Source organism: Glandiceps talaboti, chromosome 6 (genome assembly GCF_964340395.1).
Source record: "Glandiceps talaboti chromosome 6, keGlaTala1.1, whole genome shotgun sequence".
Lineage (NCBI taxonomy): Eukaryota > Metazoa > Hemichordata > Enteropneusta > Spengelidae > Glandiceps > Glandiceps talaboti.
The window spans coordinates 2,899,083-2,918,128 of record NC_135554.1 but is presented as its reverse complement, the minus strand read 5'-3'; the positions used below and the strand labels follow the sequence as shown (position 1 = coordinate 2,918,128).

The 19,046-nt window shown below is 33.5% G+C and overlaps 1 long non-coding RNA gene across 1 annotated transcript in view; it reads left to right on the top strand.

Annotated features, from left to right (window-relative positions):
* LOC144436110 (uncharacterized) overlaps positions 1–17,441 on the top strand; it is a 35,531-nt gene extending 18,090 nt beyond the window's left edge. Inside the window, exon 3 of the long non-coding RNA XR_013480932.1 lies at positions 17,236–17,441. This is a non-coding gene — a long non-coding RNA (uncharacterized LOC144436110). The remainder of the gene's footprint in view (positions 1–17,235) is intronic.
* The last annotated feature ends 1,605 nt before the right edge of the window (positions 17,442–19,046 follow it).

Below are 19,046 nucleotides of genomic sequence, written 5' to 3'. Positions count from 1 at the left end.
TTTAGAACACAATTATACATCCATTTGTACAACACTTACCTTATAACTATTAGAACACAATTATACATTAATTTGTACAACACTTACCTAACTATTAGAACACAATTATACATCCATTTGTACAACACTTACCTTATAACTTTTAGAACACAATTATACATTCATTTGTACAATACTTACCTTATAACTTTTAGAACACAATTATACATCCATTTGTACAACACTTACCTAACTATTAGAACACAATTATACATCCATTTGTACAACACTTATAACTTTTAGAACACAATTATACATCCATTTGTACAACACTTACCTTATAACTTTTAGAACACAATTATACATCCATTTGTACAACACTTACCTAACTTCTAGAACACAATTATACATCCATTTGTACAGCACTTACCTTATAACTTTTAGAACACAATTATATATTCATTTGTACAACACTTACCTTATAACTTTTAGAACACAATTATATATTCATTTGTACAACACTTACCTTATAACTTTTAGAACACAATTATACATTCATTTGTACAACACTTACCTTATAACTTTTAGAACACAATTATACATTCATTTGTACAACACTTACCTTATAACTTCTAGAACACAATTATACATCCATTTGTACAGCACTTACCTTATAACTTTTAGAACACAATTATATATTCATTTGTACAACACTTACCTTATAACTTTTAGAACACAATTATATATTCATTTGTACAACACTTACCTTATAACTATTAGAACACAATTATACATTCATTTGTACAACACTTACCTTATAACTTTTAGAACACAATTATATATTCATTTGTACAACACTTACCTTATAAGTTTTAGAACACAATTATACATTCATTTGTACAACACTTACCTTATAACTTTTAGAACACAATTATATATTCATTTGTACAACACTTACCTTATAACTATTAGAACACAATTATACATCCATTTGTACAACACTTACCTTATAACTTTTAGAACACAATTATACATTAATTTGTACAACACTTATCTTATAACTATTAGAACACAATTATACATCCATTTGTACAACACTTACCTTATAACTATTAGAACACAATTATACATTAATTTGTACAACACTTACCTTATAACTTCTAGAACACAATTATACATCCATTTGTACAACACTTACCTTATAACTTTTAGAACACAATTATACATCCATTTGTACAACACTTACCTAACTATTAGAACACAATTATACATCCATTTGTACAACACTTACCTTATAACTTTTAGAACACAATTATATATTCATTTGTACAACACTTACCTTATAACTATTAGAACACAATTATATATTCATTTGTACAACACTTACCTTATAACTTTTAGAACACAATTATACATTCATTTGTACAACACTTACCTTATAACTTTTAGAACACAATTATACATTCATTTGTACAACACTTACCTTATAACTTTTAGAACACAATTATACATCCATTTGTACAACACTTACCTTATAACTATTAGAACACAATTATACATTCATTTGTACAACACTTACCTTATAACTTTTAGAACACAATTATACATTCATTTGTACAACACTTACCTTATAACTTTTAGAACACAATTATACATTCATTTGTACAACACTTACCTTATAACTATTAGAACACAATTATACATCCATTTGTACAACACTTACCTTATAACTTTTAGAACACAATTATACATTCATTTGTACAACACTTACCTTATAACTTTTAGAACACAATTATACATTCATTTGTACAACACTTACCTTATAACTTTTAGAACACAATTATATATTCATTTGTACAACACTTACCTTGTAACTTTTAGAACACAATTATACATTCATTTGTACAACACTTACCTCATAACTTTTAGAACACAATTATATATTCATTTGTACAACACTTACCTTATAACTTTTAGAACACAATTATACATTCATTTGTACAACACTTACCTTATAACTTTTAGAACACAATTATACATTCATTTGTACAACACTTACCTTATAACTTCTAGAACACAATTATACATCCATTTGTACAGCACTTACCTTATAACTTTTAGAACACAATTATATATTCATTTGTACAACACTTACCTTATAACTTTTAGAACACAATTATATATTCATTTGTACAACACTTACCTTATAACTATTAGAACACAATTATACATCCATTTGTACAACACTTACCTTATAACTTTTAGAACACAATTATACATTCATTTGTACAACACTTACCTTATAACTATTAGAACACAATTATACATTCATTTGTACAACACTTACCTTATAACTTTTAGAACACAATTATACATTCATTTGTACAACACTTACCTTATAAGTTTTAGAACACAATTATACATTCATTTGTACAACACTTACCTTATAACTTTTAGAACACAATTATATATTCATTTGTACAACACTTACCTTATAACTATTAGAACACAATTATACATCCATTTGTACAACACTTACCTTATAACTTTTAGAACACAATTATACATTAATTTGTACAACACTTATCTTATAACTATTAGAACACAATTATACATCCATTTGTACAACACTTACCTTATAACTATTAGAACACAATTATACATTAATTTGTACAACACTTACCTTATAACTTCTAGAACACAATTATACATCCATTTGTACAACACTTACCTTATAACTATTAGAACACAATTATACATTCATTTGTACAACACTTACCTTATAACTATTAGAACACAATTATACATCCATTTGTACAACACTTACCTTATAACTATTAGAACACAATTATACATCCATTTGTACAACACTTATCTTATAACTATTAGAACACAATTATACATTCATTTGTACAACACTTACCTTATAACTTTTAGAACACAATTATATATTCATTTGTACAACACTTACCTTATAACTTTTAGAACACAATTATACATTCATTTGTACAACACTTACCTTATAACTTTTAGAACACAATTATACATCCATTTGTACAACACTTACCTTATAACTTTTAGAACACAATTATACATCCATTTGTACAACACTTACCTTATAACTATTAGAACACAATTATATATTCATTTGTACAACACTTACCTTATAACTTTTAGAACACAATTATACATTCATTTGTACAACACTTACCTTATAACTTTTAGAACACAATTATACATTCATTTGTACAACACTTACCTTATAACTATTAGAACACAATTATACATCCATTTGTACAACACTTACCTTATAACTATTAGAACACAATTATACATTCATTTGTACAACACTTACCTTATAACTTTTAGAACACAATTATACATTCATTTGTACAACACTTACCTTATAACTATTAGAACACAATTATACATCCATTTGTACAACACTTACCTTATAACTTTTAGAACACAATTATACATTCATTTGTACAACACTTACCTTATAACTTTTAGAACACAATTATACATTCATTTGTACAACACTTACCTTATAACTTTTAGAACACAATTATATATTCATTTGTACAACACTTACCTTGTAACTTTTAGAACACAATTATACATTCATTTGTACAACACTTACCTCATAACTTTTAGAACACAATTATACATTCATTTGTACAACACTTACCTTATAACTTTTAGAACACAATTATACATTCATTTGTACAACACTTACCTTATAACTTTTAGAACACAATTATACATTCATTTGTACAACACTTACCTCATAACTTTTAGAACACAATTATACATTCATTTGTACAACACTTACCTTATAACTTTTAGAACACAATTATACATTCATTTGTACAACACTTACCTTATAACTTTTAGAACACAATTATACATTCATTTGTACAACACTTACCTTATAACTTCTAGAACACAATTATACATCCATTTGTACAACACTTACCTTGTAACTTTTAGAACACAATTATACATTCATTTGTACAACACTTACCTTATAACTTTTAGAACACAATTATACATTCATTTGTACAACACTTACCTTGTAACTTTTAGAAAACAATTATACATCCATTTGTACAACACTTACCTATCTTTTAGAACACAATTATACATTCATTTGTACCACACTTACCTATCTTTGAGAACACAATTATACATTCATTTGTACAACACGTACCTTATAACTTTTAGAACACAATTATACATTCATTTGTACAACACTTACCTTATAACTTTTAGAACACAATTATATATTCATTTGTACAACACTTACCTTGTAACTTTTAGAACACAATTATACATTCATTTGTACAACACTTACCTTATAACTTTTAGAACACAATTATACATTCATTTGTACAACACTTACCTTGTAACTTTTAGAAAACAATTATACATCCATTTGTACAACACTTACCTTATAACTTTTAGAACACAATTATACATTCATTTGTACAACACTTACCTATCTTTTAGAACACAATTATACATCCATTTGTACAATACTTAACCAACTGCAGAACACATTTGTACAATACTTAACCAACTGTTAGAACACATTTGTACAATACTTACCTGTTTGAACACATTTGTACAATACTTACCCAACTGTTAGAACACATTTCACAATACTTAACCAACTGTTAGAACATATTTGTACAATACTTAACCAACTGCTAGAACACATTTGTACAATACTTAACCAACTGTTAGAACACATTTGCACAATACTTACGTAACCTTTAGAACACATTTGCACAATACTTACGTAACTGTTAGAACACATTTGTACAATACTTAACCAACTGTTAGAACACATTTGTACAATACTTAACCAACTGCTAGAACACATTTGTACAACACTTAACCAACTGTTAGAACACATTTGTACAACACTTAACCAACTGTTAGAACACATTTGTACAACACTTACGTAACTGTTAGAACACATTTGTACAATACTTACCTAACTGTTTGAACACATTTGTACAATACTTACCTAACTGTTTGAACACATTTGTAAAATACTTAACCAACTGTTAGAACACTAGCACGGTGACAAAGTCAATTGATGGTGTGGAATGGTGTAAGTTTTATTGGTAAGGAACGTCATTAATGTACAGCCAGTAAATAGATGAAACCTTGTCTACTGCAGGTAGCCACTGCATGCTGTGCTGTTAGTTTGTCATATCACCAGAATGGGACTTGAACCCATATCTTACAGGGTAAACCTGTATGCTCTGTCATTGAGCTATCTGATGTTAAGAAAGACATTTATAGCACAGTGTGGGTGTGAATACTCTACCGTTTTGCTATCTGATGTTAAGAAAGACATAATGTAGCATGTACAATGTGAGTGTGTATTTAAAACTCATATCTTATCAGTTTTCTGTTGTAGAGAGTGGATAGCACATTGACAAGTATGCTATGTTTATGTCTATAGTATATAATGTATGATAACTTTATAGGACAAGTATGCTATGTTTATGTCTATACAGGGGTCGAAATAATGGCCTTTTACTTGCCCCAGGCAAGTGATTTCAAGGCTTGGGCAAGTTGTTTTGAAAAGTACTTGTCCCAAGGGGCAAGGAGAATTTCTTATGATTATTGATCAGGGGTGTGTTTTTGCCTGTGTTCATGCTGTACTTAATATCAGACACTACACATGTCTGATAGGACTTTGGATACATTGTATAACCATGGTGCCAACAAGTCTGGAAAATTATAACATTGTAGCAATATTGAGAAGATGTCTTTCTTGACTGACCACTTTTCAAAACAATCTGGACCAGCTGTACTTGATGTACTTTGTTTACTCTATCAAGAAAACATACCTGGAATGACTAGTGACTCAATGAATATTGTTCAACAATAGTAAATTACAGCATGATTTTTCAGGTTTTGGGTGTTTGAATCAACTGCAAATTTTACAACAGTCATTTTATTTGAAAATACTACTAGGAAAATATAAACAAATCATACTGGGAGAAAAATAGTTGGTGTGGATGAGGAAGGAAAGAAAATATATTGACATGATGGAAAAGGAAATACTTAGAAAGATTTTACATCAGTGTTGAAATAAATGTTAATTTTTATATTGATAGCTTATGAAAGTGCTGAAAAAATTATTTTAACAACTACTTTTTACAAGTGAACAAAAAATTGTATGCTATGCTATAGTATGAATATTAATTAGGCCATGAAAATTAATATTATTTAGAACACCTGTTTATTGTGGAGAGAACTTTTTGGTACCCACAGAAACTTTCAAAGTGACATTTTTTGATAATAAACAAAAGAAAGCCCAATTAATCACAACAGTGCATTTGTAAGCCACACAAAAATACCCCACTATTTGGAATGGGCAAGCACTTTTTGATTTGGGCAAGTACTTTTTGTTTTCTACTTGCCCAGTGGACAAGCGAAATTTTTTCATTATTTCGACCCCTGCTATGGTATATAATGTATGATAACTTTATAGGACAAGTATGCTATGTTTATGTCTATAGTATATAATGTATGATAACTTTATAGGACAAGTATGCTATGTTTATGTCTATAGTATATAATGTATAATAACTTTATAGGACAAGTATGCTATGTTTATGTGTATAGTATATAATGTATGATAACTTTATAGGACAAGTATGCTATGTTTATGTCTATAGTATATAATGTATGATAACTTTATAGGACAAGTATGCTATGTTTATGTCTATAGTATATAATGTATAATAACTTTATAGGACAAGTATGCTATGTTTATGTCTATAGTATATAATGTATGATAACTTTATAGGACAAGTATGCTATGTTTATGTCTATAGTATATAATGTATAATAACTTTATAGGACAAGTATTGAAAATATAGGTATTGTCATCAAATTTCATAATATCTTATTATTATTTTTAAATATTCTACTACATGTATGCTTTGTAATCATTAATTGAAATCAGCAATCACTAAATTTGTTTCCATGGTAACAGTGCATGGATAGAAGTCATCCAAACTCCTAAATTGTGTTTACTATATTATTATCATCGTAGAAAATAGAAGAAAACATTATAAGACTCAAGGTGATTAATTTCAACATTTTTGAAAATGAAGCCCAAGTAATTATCTGAAACATAAGAAATTATTTGTGACCATCTCTAGATACAGGCAAGGAGAAAATCTATAAAAATCTTGTCATAACTATTTTATGAAACTTTGTAGTTTAAAGACATTTTATGTGCAAAATTGACAAATGAAAAGAAAATGTTGGGCAACAGCTTGTAAAATGAAAAGCAAATGTTGGGCAACAGCTTGTTTCAAATTATAGCAATGAAGATTATATTCAAGCAGGTCTAAAAATTAAATGCTGTTTCTTATGAATTTCCACTAACTTAGGGAGTCCAAAATATTTGCACACGACATATGTAATTATTATGATTTTCAGATGTTTATGATAAAACAGACAACGACACCCAGATAGCAAATCTTGATGTCCTTGAAATCTTTTATCTATGAAATGTGTTAATGTTGTATCTAAAGATTTGATATTTGTCCTGTCAGCTAGCTAGGTTAACAAGTTTACTAACCTTGTAACCTATATTTCAATAACATAGTAATTACGTCATACCATTCACTTTGTAAGGTTCAAAGTGTGTATACTTCTAAAGATAGACTAATCAGTTAACTCCCACTGGTGTATCTGGTGTGGATCCCTACTGTGTGACTCCCACTGGTGTATCTGGTGTGGATCCCTACTGTGTGACTCCCACTGGTGTATCTGGTGTGGATCCCTACTGTGTGACTCCCACTGGTGTATCTGGTGTGGATCCCTACTGTGTGACTCCCACTGGTGTATCTGGTGTGGCTTCCTACTGTGTGACTCCCACTAGTGTATCTGGTGTGGCTTCCTACTGTGTGATAATCATGTGAAGGATTCATGTTTTATATTTTCTTTACAGTGTCACTTCTGAAGCTTTCACAATACAATGCAAGTAAATGTTACAAACATTTTTTAGTTCTCACAGTAATCTTATTGACTAGTCTTAATTTCCACAAACTCAAGACTTTCAAGAAAAATAACAGTGTTCCATGAAAATGGGATATTTTGTTTTGCAACTTTTTGGTTTCTGAACACTTTGCTGTCCAATTCTTGACACACCCACACATGTACATACACATTATCCCTCCCACACATGAAGCATACACTTTGTATATGCTCATATAGGCACATACACATACATACACGTACGTATACACATACATACACATGCATACACATACATACATACATACATACATACATACATACATATACATACATACATACCGGTACATGTCACACACACACACACACACACACACACACACACACACACTACGTCATTAGGTTGGGTGATACAATCAAATAATTAAGATATCTGATAATAAAATGTGTATATAGTTTAATTCTCTTCACATTTTTCCTGAATAAAAAGAACGAAGAATGAAATAAGTAAATGTGAATGACAAAGAACAAATACCACACTAACAGTCACAAATAGATCATTAATTGTCCAATTTTAGATGACACATATGCAGCAGACTTTAACAATAGGTGAACAAACTTGTTGATTGGTATTGGCTGTCTACTGTAGTACAAACTTGTTGATTGGTATTGGCTGTCTACTGTAGTACAAAGTTGTTGATTGGTATTGGCTGTCTACTGTAGTACAAAGTTGTTGATTGGTATTGGCTGTCTACTGTAGTACAAAGTTGTTGATTGGTATTGGCTGTCTACCTTAGTACAAAGTTGTTGATTGGTATTGGCTGTCTACTGTAGTACAAAGTTGTTGATTGGTATTGGCTGTCTACTGTAGTACAAAGTTGTTGATTGGTATTGGCTGTCTACTGTAGTACAAAGTTGTTGATTGGTATTGGCTGTCTACCTTAGTACAAACTTGTTGATTGGTATTGGCTGTCTACTGTAGTACAAACTTGTTGATTGGTATTGGCTGTCTACTGTAGTACAAAGTTGTTGATTGGTATTGGCTGTCTACTGTAGTACAAAGTTGTTGATTGGTATTGGCTGTCTACCTTAGTACAAACTTGTTGATTGGTATTGGCTGTCTATTGTAGTACAAACTTGTTGATTGGTATTGGCTGTCTATTGTAGTACAAACTTGTTGATTGGTATTGGCTGTCTACTGTAGTGCAAACTTGTTGATTGGTATTGGCTGTCTACCTTAGTACAAACTTGTTGATTGGTATTGGCTGTCTACCTTAGTACAAACTTGTTGATTGGTATTGGCTGTCTATTGTAGTACAAACTTGTTGATTGGTATTGGCTGTCTACTGTAGTACAAACTTGTTGATAACTGTCTACTGTAGTACAAACTTGTTGATTGGTATTGGCTGTCTACCTTAGTACAAACTTGTTGATTGGTATTGGCTGTCTATTGTAGTACAAACTTGTTGATTGGTATTGGCTGTCTACTGTAGTACAAACTTGTTGATTGGTATTGGCTGTCTACCTTAGTACAAACTTGTTGATTGGTATTGGCTGTCTATTGTAGTACAAACTTGTTGATTGGTATTGGCTGTCTACTGTAGTACAAACTTGTTGATTGGTATTGGCTGTCTACTGTAGTACAGACTTGTTGATTGGTATTGGCTGTCTACCTTAGTACAAACTTGTTGATTGGTATTGGCTGTCTACTGTAGTACAAACTTGTTGATTGGTATTGGCTGTCTACTGTAGTACAAACTTGTTGATTGGTATTGGCTGTCTACCTTAGTACAAACTTGTTGATTGGTATTGGCTGTCTACTGTAGTACAAACTTGTTGATTGGTATTGGCTGTCTACTGTAGTACAAACTTGTTGATTGGTATTGGCTGTCTACCTTAGTACAAACTTGTTGATTGGTATTGGCTGTCTACCTTAGTACAAACTTGTTGATTGGTATTGGCTGTCTACCTTAGTACAAACTTGTTGATTGGTATTGGCTGTCTACTGTAGTACAGACTTGTTGATTGGTATTGGCTGTCTATTGTAGTACAAACTTGTTGATTGGTATTGGCTGTCTACTGTAGTACAGACTTGTTGATTGGTATTGGCTGTCTACTGTAGTACAAACTTGTTGATTGGTATTGGCTGTCTACCTTAGTACAAACTTGTTGATTGGTATTGGCTGTCTATTGTAGTACAAACTTGTTGATTGGTATTGGCTGTCTACTGTAGTACAGACTTGTTGATTGGTATTGGCTGTCTACTGTAGTACAAACTTGTTGATTGGTATTGGCTGTCTACTGTAGTACAAACTTGTTGATTGGTATTGGCTGTCTACTGTAGTACAAACTTGTTGATTGTATTGGCTGTCTATTGTAGTACAAACTTGTTGATTGGTATTGGCTGTCTACTGTAGTACAGACTTGTTGATTGGTATTGGCTGTCTACTGTAGTACAAACTTGTTGATTGGTATTGGCTGTCTACTGTAGTACAAACTTGTTGATTGGTATTGGCTGTCTATTGTAGTACAAACTTGTTGATTGGTATTGGCTGTCTACTGTAGTACAAACTTGTTGATTGGTATTGGCTGTCTACTGTAGTACAAACTTGTTGATTGGTATTGGCTGTCTACTGTAGTACAAACTTGTTGATTGGTATTGGCTGTCTACTGTAGTACAGACTTGTTGATTGGTATTGGCTGTCTACTGTAGTACAGACTTGTTGATTGGTATTGGCTGTCTACTGTAGTACAAACTTGTTGATTGGTATTGGCTGTCTACCTTAGTACAAACTTGTTGATTGGTATTGGCTGTCTATTGTAGTACAGACTTGTTGATTGGTATTGGCTGTCTATTGTAGTACAAACTTGTTGATTGGTATTGGCTGTCTACTGTAGTACAGACTTGTTGATTGGTATTGGCTGTCTACTGTAGTACAAACTTGTTGATTGGTATTGGCTGTCTATTGTAGTACAAACTTGTTGATTGGTATTGGCTGTCTACTGTAGTACAAACTTGTTGATTGGTATTGGCTGTCTACTGTAGTACAAACTTGTTGATTGGTATTGGCTGTCTACTGTAGTACAAACTTGTTGATTGGTATTGGCTGTCTACTGTAGTACAAACTTGTTGATTGGTATTGGCTGTCTACTGTAGTACAAAGTTGTTGATTGGTATTGGCTGTCTACCTTAGTACAAACTTGTTGATTGGCATTGGCTGTCTACTGTAGTACAAACTTGTTGATTGGTATTGGCTGTCTACTGTAGTACAAACTTGTTGATTGGTATTGGCTGTCTACCTTAGTACAAACTTGTTGATTGGCATTGGCTGTCTACTGTAGTACAAACTTGTTGATTGGTATTGGCTGTCTACTGTAGTACAAACTTGTTGATTGGTATTGGCTGTCTACTGTAGTACAAACTTGTTGATTGGTATTGGCTGTCTACCTTAGTACAAACTTGTTGATTGGTATTGGCTGTCTATTGTAGTACAGACTTGTTGATTGGTATTGGCTGTCTACTGTAGTACAAACTTGTTGATTGGTATTGGCTGTCTACTGTAGTACAAACTTGTTGATTGGTATTGGCTGTCTACCTTAGTACAGACTTGTTGATTGGTATTGGCAGTCTAACCAAGTTTCTCCTCACCACAGTGCATTGTGTGCACACCTGAGGGTTTGCAGACCGTTGCTAAATTGGGAATTAATCTAGTTGTCACCTAAGGAATTGTCCCCCAGATTTACATGAAGCAAACTTGGTTTAGTTAGTTAACATATGTATTTTTAAAAATGAGGTATAAATCTTTGGTCAAAATGGGTTTATAATGAGGTGTGGGATTTGTGGTATGGGCAGCACATTCACATTCCTCCCAAGGCTGACCATTGATACCCTACCCTATGCCTCTGGTACCCGTACCCCAAACCACTGATACCCTCTACCACAAGAGCTACTGTCCAGAGGTATGATACTCACTTGTATACTGAGTGTTGGACTTAGCATGTCAACTGTTAGTCTATCAGCTAGCCCTCGGATGTTCTTCCGATAAAATACGACACACAGCCGAACAACGCTATCGAGGATGGAACATCCGAGGTCTAGCGAATGTCATCAGGATATAAATAACTGCCAATCAGAGAACCGTATTAGCGACAAGCACAAACAGAGGACAATAGCTAAATTTTCATGCATATTCATCTTAAGGAGGGGCTTGTAAAAATAACCACCAATGCGTTAACTAAAATGTGTGAATGACAACATCTACACACTCATCAAACACAATTACCATAAACTGATAAGACATAGTAATGACATAAATGTGTTTGTCAACACCTGCATGCAGAGATTGAATATATTAAAGTATATATATGCATATATGGCCCAACCCACCGCTTATCGTAATCTCAATGGAATGTCCGGTCTGAAAATGACATTCGCTAGACTGTTCGGGCAAGCCCTCACATGCGAACTTCGTTCGCTTATAGTTATAGCATCGAAAGAAAGCCCGAACGTCTAGCAGCAAGACTAGTCAACTGTAGACAACAGCATGATTATACCACAGAGAGCTCTGATAAAGAGTAATCTAGCAATGTCATAAATAGCATTATTATATAACTTAAACTTCTAAACTAGCAATCTATGAAGGAATTCATCAGTAAAGCTGATATTGATACTGTAGCTGACACCAAAATCATAACCACTTTGTTTACCTCTGATATATTCTATGTAGATAACACTGTTTCTGATCAGATTTACAGGCTACAAAAAGTTGGTCAAACCATGTGTCTAGTCTGATATTTATTTGTAAGTGATACAAAAGTTGGTCAAACTACAGTTTAAAAAGTTGAAAAAAAATACAAAAATTGGAAGTGAGCCATTTCCAGTTGTGTGTACTTTAAGGTTCAGTCTGTACTATTTATGCTTATCAGTCTAGTCTGGTGTTTATTTGTAAGTGATACAAAAGTTGGAAGTCAGCCATTTTGTCCAGTCCAGTCTGTACCCTTTTTTATTATCTGTAGCATACAATGATAATTAGATGACACTTTGCTGAACTTCACACTGGTTGTAGTGGTGTCAGAGAGAGGTCAGAGGTTACAAGAGTCAACAATGAATGGAGTATAGCTGAATCAGCAAAATTAATAAGGCATTGCAAAGTTTACTGAACTTTCAAGTATTTGACATTTTACACATTCAGACTTTGTAGTTTTTATTCTCATGACCAAGTCAATTATTTGTAAAATGGCCAAGTCAACTGTTTATATCAATTACCAAGTTAACTGTTTATATCAATTACCAAGTCAACTGTTTATATCATTGACCAAGTCAACTGTTTATATCATTGACCAAGTCAACTGTTTATATCATTGACCAAGTCAACTATTTATATCATTGACCAAGTCAACTGTTTATATCAATTACCAAGTTAACTGTTTATATCAATTACCAAGTCAACTATTTATATCATTGACCAAGTCAACTGTTTATATCAATTACCAAGTTAACTGTTTATATCAATTACCAAGTCAACTATTTATATCATTGACCAAGTCAACTGTTTATATCATTGACCAAGTCAACTATTTATATCATTGACCAAGTCAACTGTTTATATCAATTACCAAGTCAACTATTTATATCATTGACCAAGTCAACTATTTATATCATTGACCAAGTCAACTGTTTATATCATTGACCAAGTCAACTGTTTATATTAATTACCAAGTCAACTGTTTATATCAATTACCAAGTCAACTGTTTATATCATTGACCAAGTCAACTGTTTATATCATTGACCAAGTCAACTGTTTATATCAATTACCAAGTCAACTGTTTATATCATTGACCAAGTCAACTGTTTATATCATTGACCAAGTCAACTGTTTATATCAATTACCAAGTCAACTGTTTATATCATTGACCAAGTCAACTGTTTGTATCATTGACCAAGTCAACTGTTTATATCATTGACCAAGTCAACTATTTATATCATTGACCAAGTCAACTGTTTATATCATTGACCAAGTCAACTATTTATATCATTGACCAAGTCAACTGTTTAGATCATTTACCAAGTCAACTGTTTATATCATGGACCAAGTCAACCGTTTATATCAATTACCAAGTCAACTGTTTATATCATTGACCAAGTCAACTGTTTATATCATTGACCAAGTCAACTGTTTATATCAATTACCAAGTCAACTGTTTATATCATTGACCAAGTCAACTGTTTATATCATTGACCAAGTCAACTGTTTATATCAAGTTCAATGTGATAGGTTGGTGGTATGTTCAATGTGACTGTGATAGGTTGATGGTAATTTCAGGGTAACTGTGATGGGTTGGTGGTATGTTCAATGTACTGATAGGTTGATGATGTTCAGGGTGACTGTGATAGGTTGGTGGTATGTTCAGGGTGACTGTGATAGGTTGATGGTATGTTTAGGGTAACCAATAGGTTGGTGGTATGTTCAATGTGACTGATAGGTTGGTGGTATGTTCAATGTGACTGTGATAGGTTGGTGGTATGTTCAATGTACTGATAGGTTGGTGGTATGTTCAGGGTGACTGTGATAGGTTGGTGGTATGTTCAGGGTGACTGTGATAGGTTGGTGGTATGTTCAATGTACTGATAGGTTGGTGGTATGTTCAGGGTGACTGTGATAGGTTGGTGGTATATGTTCAATGTGACTGATAGGTTGGTGGTATGTTCAATGTGACTGGTAGGTCGATGGTATGTTCAATGTGACTGCGATAGGTTGGTGGTATGTTCAGGGTGAGTGTGATAGGTTGGTGGTATGTTCAAGGTGGCTGATAGGTTGGTGGTATGTTCAGTGTGACTGTGATAGGTTGGTGGTAATTGTTCAGGGTGACTGATAGGTTGGTGGTATGTTCAATGTGACTGGTAGGTCGGTGTTATGTTCAATGTGACTGATAGGTTGGTGGTATGTTCAGGGTGAGTGTGATAGGTTGGTGGTATGTTCAAGGTGACTGATAGGTTGGTGGTATGTTCAGGGTGACTGATAGGTTGGTGGTATGTTCAGTGTGACTGTGATAGGTTGGTGGTAATTGTTCAGGGTGACTGATAGGTTGATGGTATGTTCAGGGTGAGTGTGATAGGTTGGTGGTATGTTCAATGTGACTGATAGGTTGGTGGTACGTTCAATGTGACTGATAGGTTGGTGGTATGTTCAATGTACTGATAGGTTGGTGGTATATCAATGTACTGATAGGTTGGTGGTACGTTCAATGTGACTGATAGGTTGGTGGTATGTTCAGGGTGAGTGACAGTGATAGGTTGGTGGTATATTCAGGGTGACTGATAGGTTGGTGGTATGTTCAGGGTGAGTGTGATAGGTTGGTGGTATGTTCATTGTGACTGATAGAATGGTGGTACGTTCAATGTGACTGATAGGTTGGTGGTATGTTCAATGTACTGATAGGTTGGTGGTATATCAATGTACTGATAGGTTGGTGGTACGTTCAATGTGACTGATAGGTTGGTGGTATGTTCAGGGTGAGTGACAGTGATAGGTTGGTGGTATATTCAGGGTGACTGATAGGTTGGTGGTATGTTCAGGGTGAGTGACACTGATAGGTTGGTGGTATGTTCAATGTACTGATAGTTTGGTGGTATGTTCAATGTACTGATAGGTTGGTGGTATGTTCAATGTGCTGATAGGTTGGTGGTATGTTCAATGTACTGATAGGTTGGTGGTATGTTCAATGTACTGATAGGTTGGTGGTAGGTTCAATGTACTGATAGGTTGGTGGTACGTTCAATGTACTGGTAGGTCAGTGGTATGTTCAATGTGACTGGTAGGTCAGTGGTAGGTTCAGTGTGACTGATAAGTTGGTGGTACGTTCTGTGTGACTGATAAGTTGGTGGTAGGTTCAGTCTGAGAACCCTGGTAGTTGTAATAGCAGAAATATGGTTGCTATAAATTACAATTATATATTTGCGTGAATCTTAGTTAAAAGTAGCTTAGGAACTTATCGATAGTCAAGTCTGACCAAAGTACAAATTGAAAGAGTTACAGGGATCCTCAACATAACTTTATTATATCATAATGGCATATCACCTTATAATGGCATATCACCTTATAGTTAAAAGTTTGTGTTATAAGTTGGTCACATAGTGCATACAGTAGCGATGTGATAAACCTACTTGAAATCAGTCCATGCCTGTTATCAGAATGGCTTTATCATATCCATTGTTTGTGATGCACTAAAAGTGCACAGATCAAGTTGTGTATGGAAGGTATGCAAACCACAGGAGATGACACACTGATATTGATATATGTGTAGTCGTTTTTCTATTTGATGATAAGTCTGAATCAGTCTACAACATCTTCTCAAACTTTTGAACAATGGAAAGCTGCACTATATGGACTTTAGTAGTTAGTCAGTATGGACATATAAAATCGTAAACTAATTGACTATGTGGTGTGTTGTTATTGCCAATTGTCTGGTGTAACACCGTCCTGCTGTAATCTCACCACACCGTGACCTTATTCATGTATTATTTGCACTACTGAACTATGATATTCAGTACACAATATAACTACAGGGATGAGTAGGAAAATGAATTAACATTAAAAAATATATGCAATTTGTATGCCTAGCAACAAGACCATGCCTATAGCAACAGCCAAATTATGATGTATATTGCAAAGATAACAATGGCGATGGGTAGGCAACTGAATAAACTTTCAAAAAACGTATACAAATATGCCTAGCAACAAGGCCACACCCATAGTAACTGCCAAATGATGTATATTGCAAAGATATAAAAAGGGATTTGAAGGCAAGTGAATAAACATTTTAAAAAATGCATGTAGATGTGCATAACAACAACACATGCCCATAGCAACCGCCAAATGATGGTGTGTATTGCAAAGATAACAGGGACTAAACAAGTAAATGAATATTCCAAAAATGAACATATATATGCATAACAACAAGACCACATCCATAGCAACAGCCAAATGTCAGTGTCTAGTTCAAAGATAACAATAGTGATGGATAGTCAAATGAATGGCTGAACATCCGCAGACCTTTTAGAAATCATGTATACATTGTATATACTGTATCAAATCAATATATTGTGTCACTATGTCTCTTCTTCATTTCATGTTTCTGTATGTGTTAAACTGTAGCACAAAATACAAGGGGGATAATGTGAACAAATACAAAATGTGTACTTGCCCATATATTGTCATGAAGTATTTGATCTGTTACAGAGAGCTTGTGAACAAGATACAACAGTATGTTGTACTAAAGCTGCATGTATCCAAATATGAAGAGAATACACAATATGCAGGTCTATTGCAGCCTGGAGATGACATCATCATAAAACCACTAGCCTCTTTACAACAGCCCCCTCACATTGCATCAGCAGAAAATTGTACACTGACTTGTGAGAATGGAAGCTGATGAACAAGAGACAACTATGGGATACTACAACTGAGTTTATTGAAATATAAAGAGAATACAATATGCAGATCAAGTGACAGGAATGTCTTAATGCCAGCAATCACCATACATGGTTAAAACAATTGGAACTTAAAACCACATTTTGTATAGGTACACAAGGGTCATGTAGGGTCTATGATTTACCTAAGGTGTCTAGACAAATTGATATTTTAATCTTTTTTATCATGTGGTACAAGTACCACATCGTGCAATTTTAACTTGTATCATAATTGTGGTGTTATTCTTGTAGAGATGATAATTTTGTTGACGACTGTGTCAAAGGTTATCAATTCATACTCTTATAAACCAATGCGGTGCTTTAGAAGTTTTAACATCAATTGAACCGAATAGAATATCTGTATAGAACAATGGCTAGACTTACAAAAGAAATGGATGTTTGGCTGAGTAGGGTTCCATTTGTTTCAGGTTATCAGAAAGACATTCATCACGTTAACTTGTTAGTAGACCAAATAGTTGTCTGATTTGTACCTTCTGTGAAGGGACTCAGGACTGAAAGGGGGTATGCTATAGCTTTGTGTCTGTCTTTGTGACTGTGTGTGTGTGTGTGTGTGTGTGTGTGTGTGTGTGTGAGTGTGAGTGTGTGTGTGTGTGTGTGTGTGTGTGTGTGTGTGTGTGTGTGTGTGTGTGTGTGTGTGTTGCAAGGCAGGTGGGCTACTAAAGATATTTTACATGGTACACATATCTAGAGAACCATTGGTAGACACGGTACACCTTCCCCCAATAGTACTTGTTTATTTGAGTAAGGGAGTTGTTGGGTGGGGAAAGGAACAACTTATGACTATATGTTTGCACCATTTTGTATTTTATTCACAAATTAACACTAGCATGGTAAACCATACCAGAGTTAACCTGAAGGCTTCCCGTAAGGGCAAAGCCACATACATACACACATTATAACTTGAAGGCTTCCCGTAAGGGCAAAGCCACATACACACATTGTTGAAATGCATAGTTCTGAGCTATAACTATTATACATGATTTACGACTTAATTAAAAAAGTAATTATTTGAAACTTTATGAAATTTGAAGCTTGCATAATTAATATTGCCTAATTATAAAAAACTCATTAATTATGCAAATGAACAATTTAGCTTATAAGTTACATCAGGGTTCGTACACTTAAAGCAAAACAAAATTCCAGGACTTTCCAGGGGTGTTTCGTCAGTTTTCCAGGGGTATTCATATTGATTTTGGCCATTTTCCAGGGGTGTTGACACTGAAGTATATTTTTTGAATGACATCTAATTGTCTGATATGGACGAGAAAAATCAACAACAGTTCCCATATGTCACAAAACATTTTAAAGACAATCGACACTATGCAAGATATTGGTTTCAAAACCACGTTTACACGCTAAGATTAACGGAGAAACCTCTGCCCTACCCCCTAAGTAGCCGTTTCGTCAAGCTGGTGCATTGATCGTGTAAGATTGAGTCGCAGCATTCGTCAGTCTAATTCAGACATATCCAGAAAAATAAATCAAAAACTAAAGTTTGTCCTCGTTATTGTATAGTTTGATGTTACTAGATTTATAAGCCACCTAAAATAATTTTTTTCT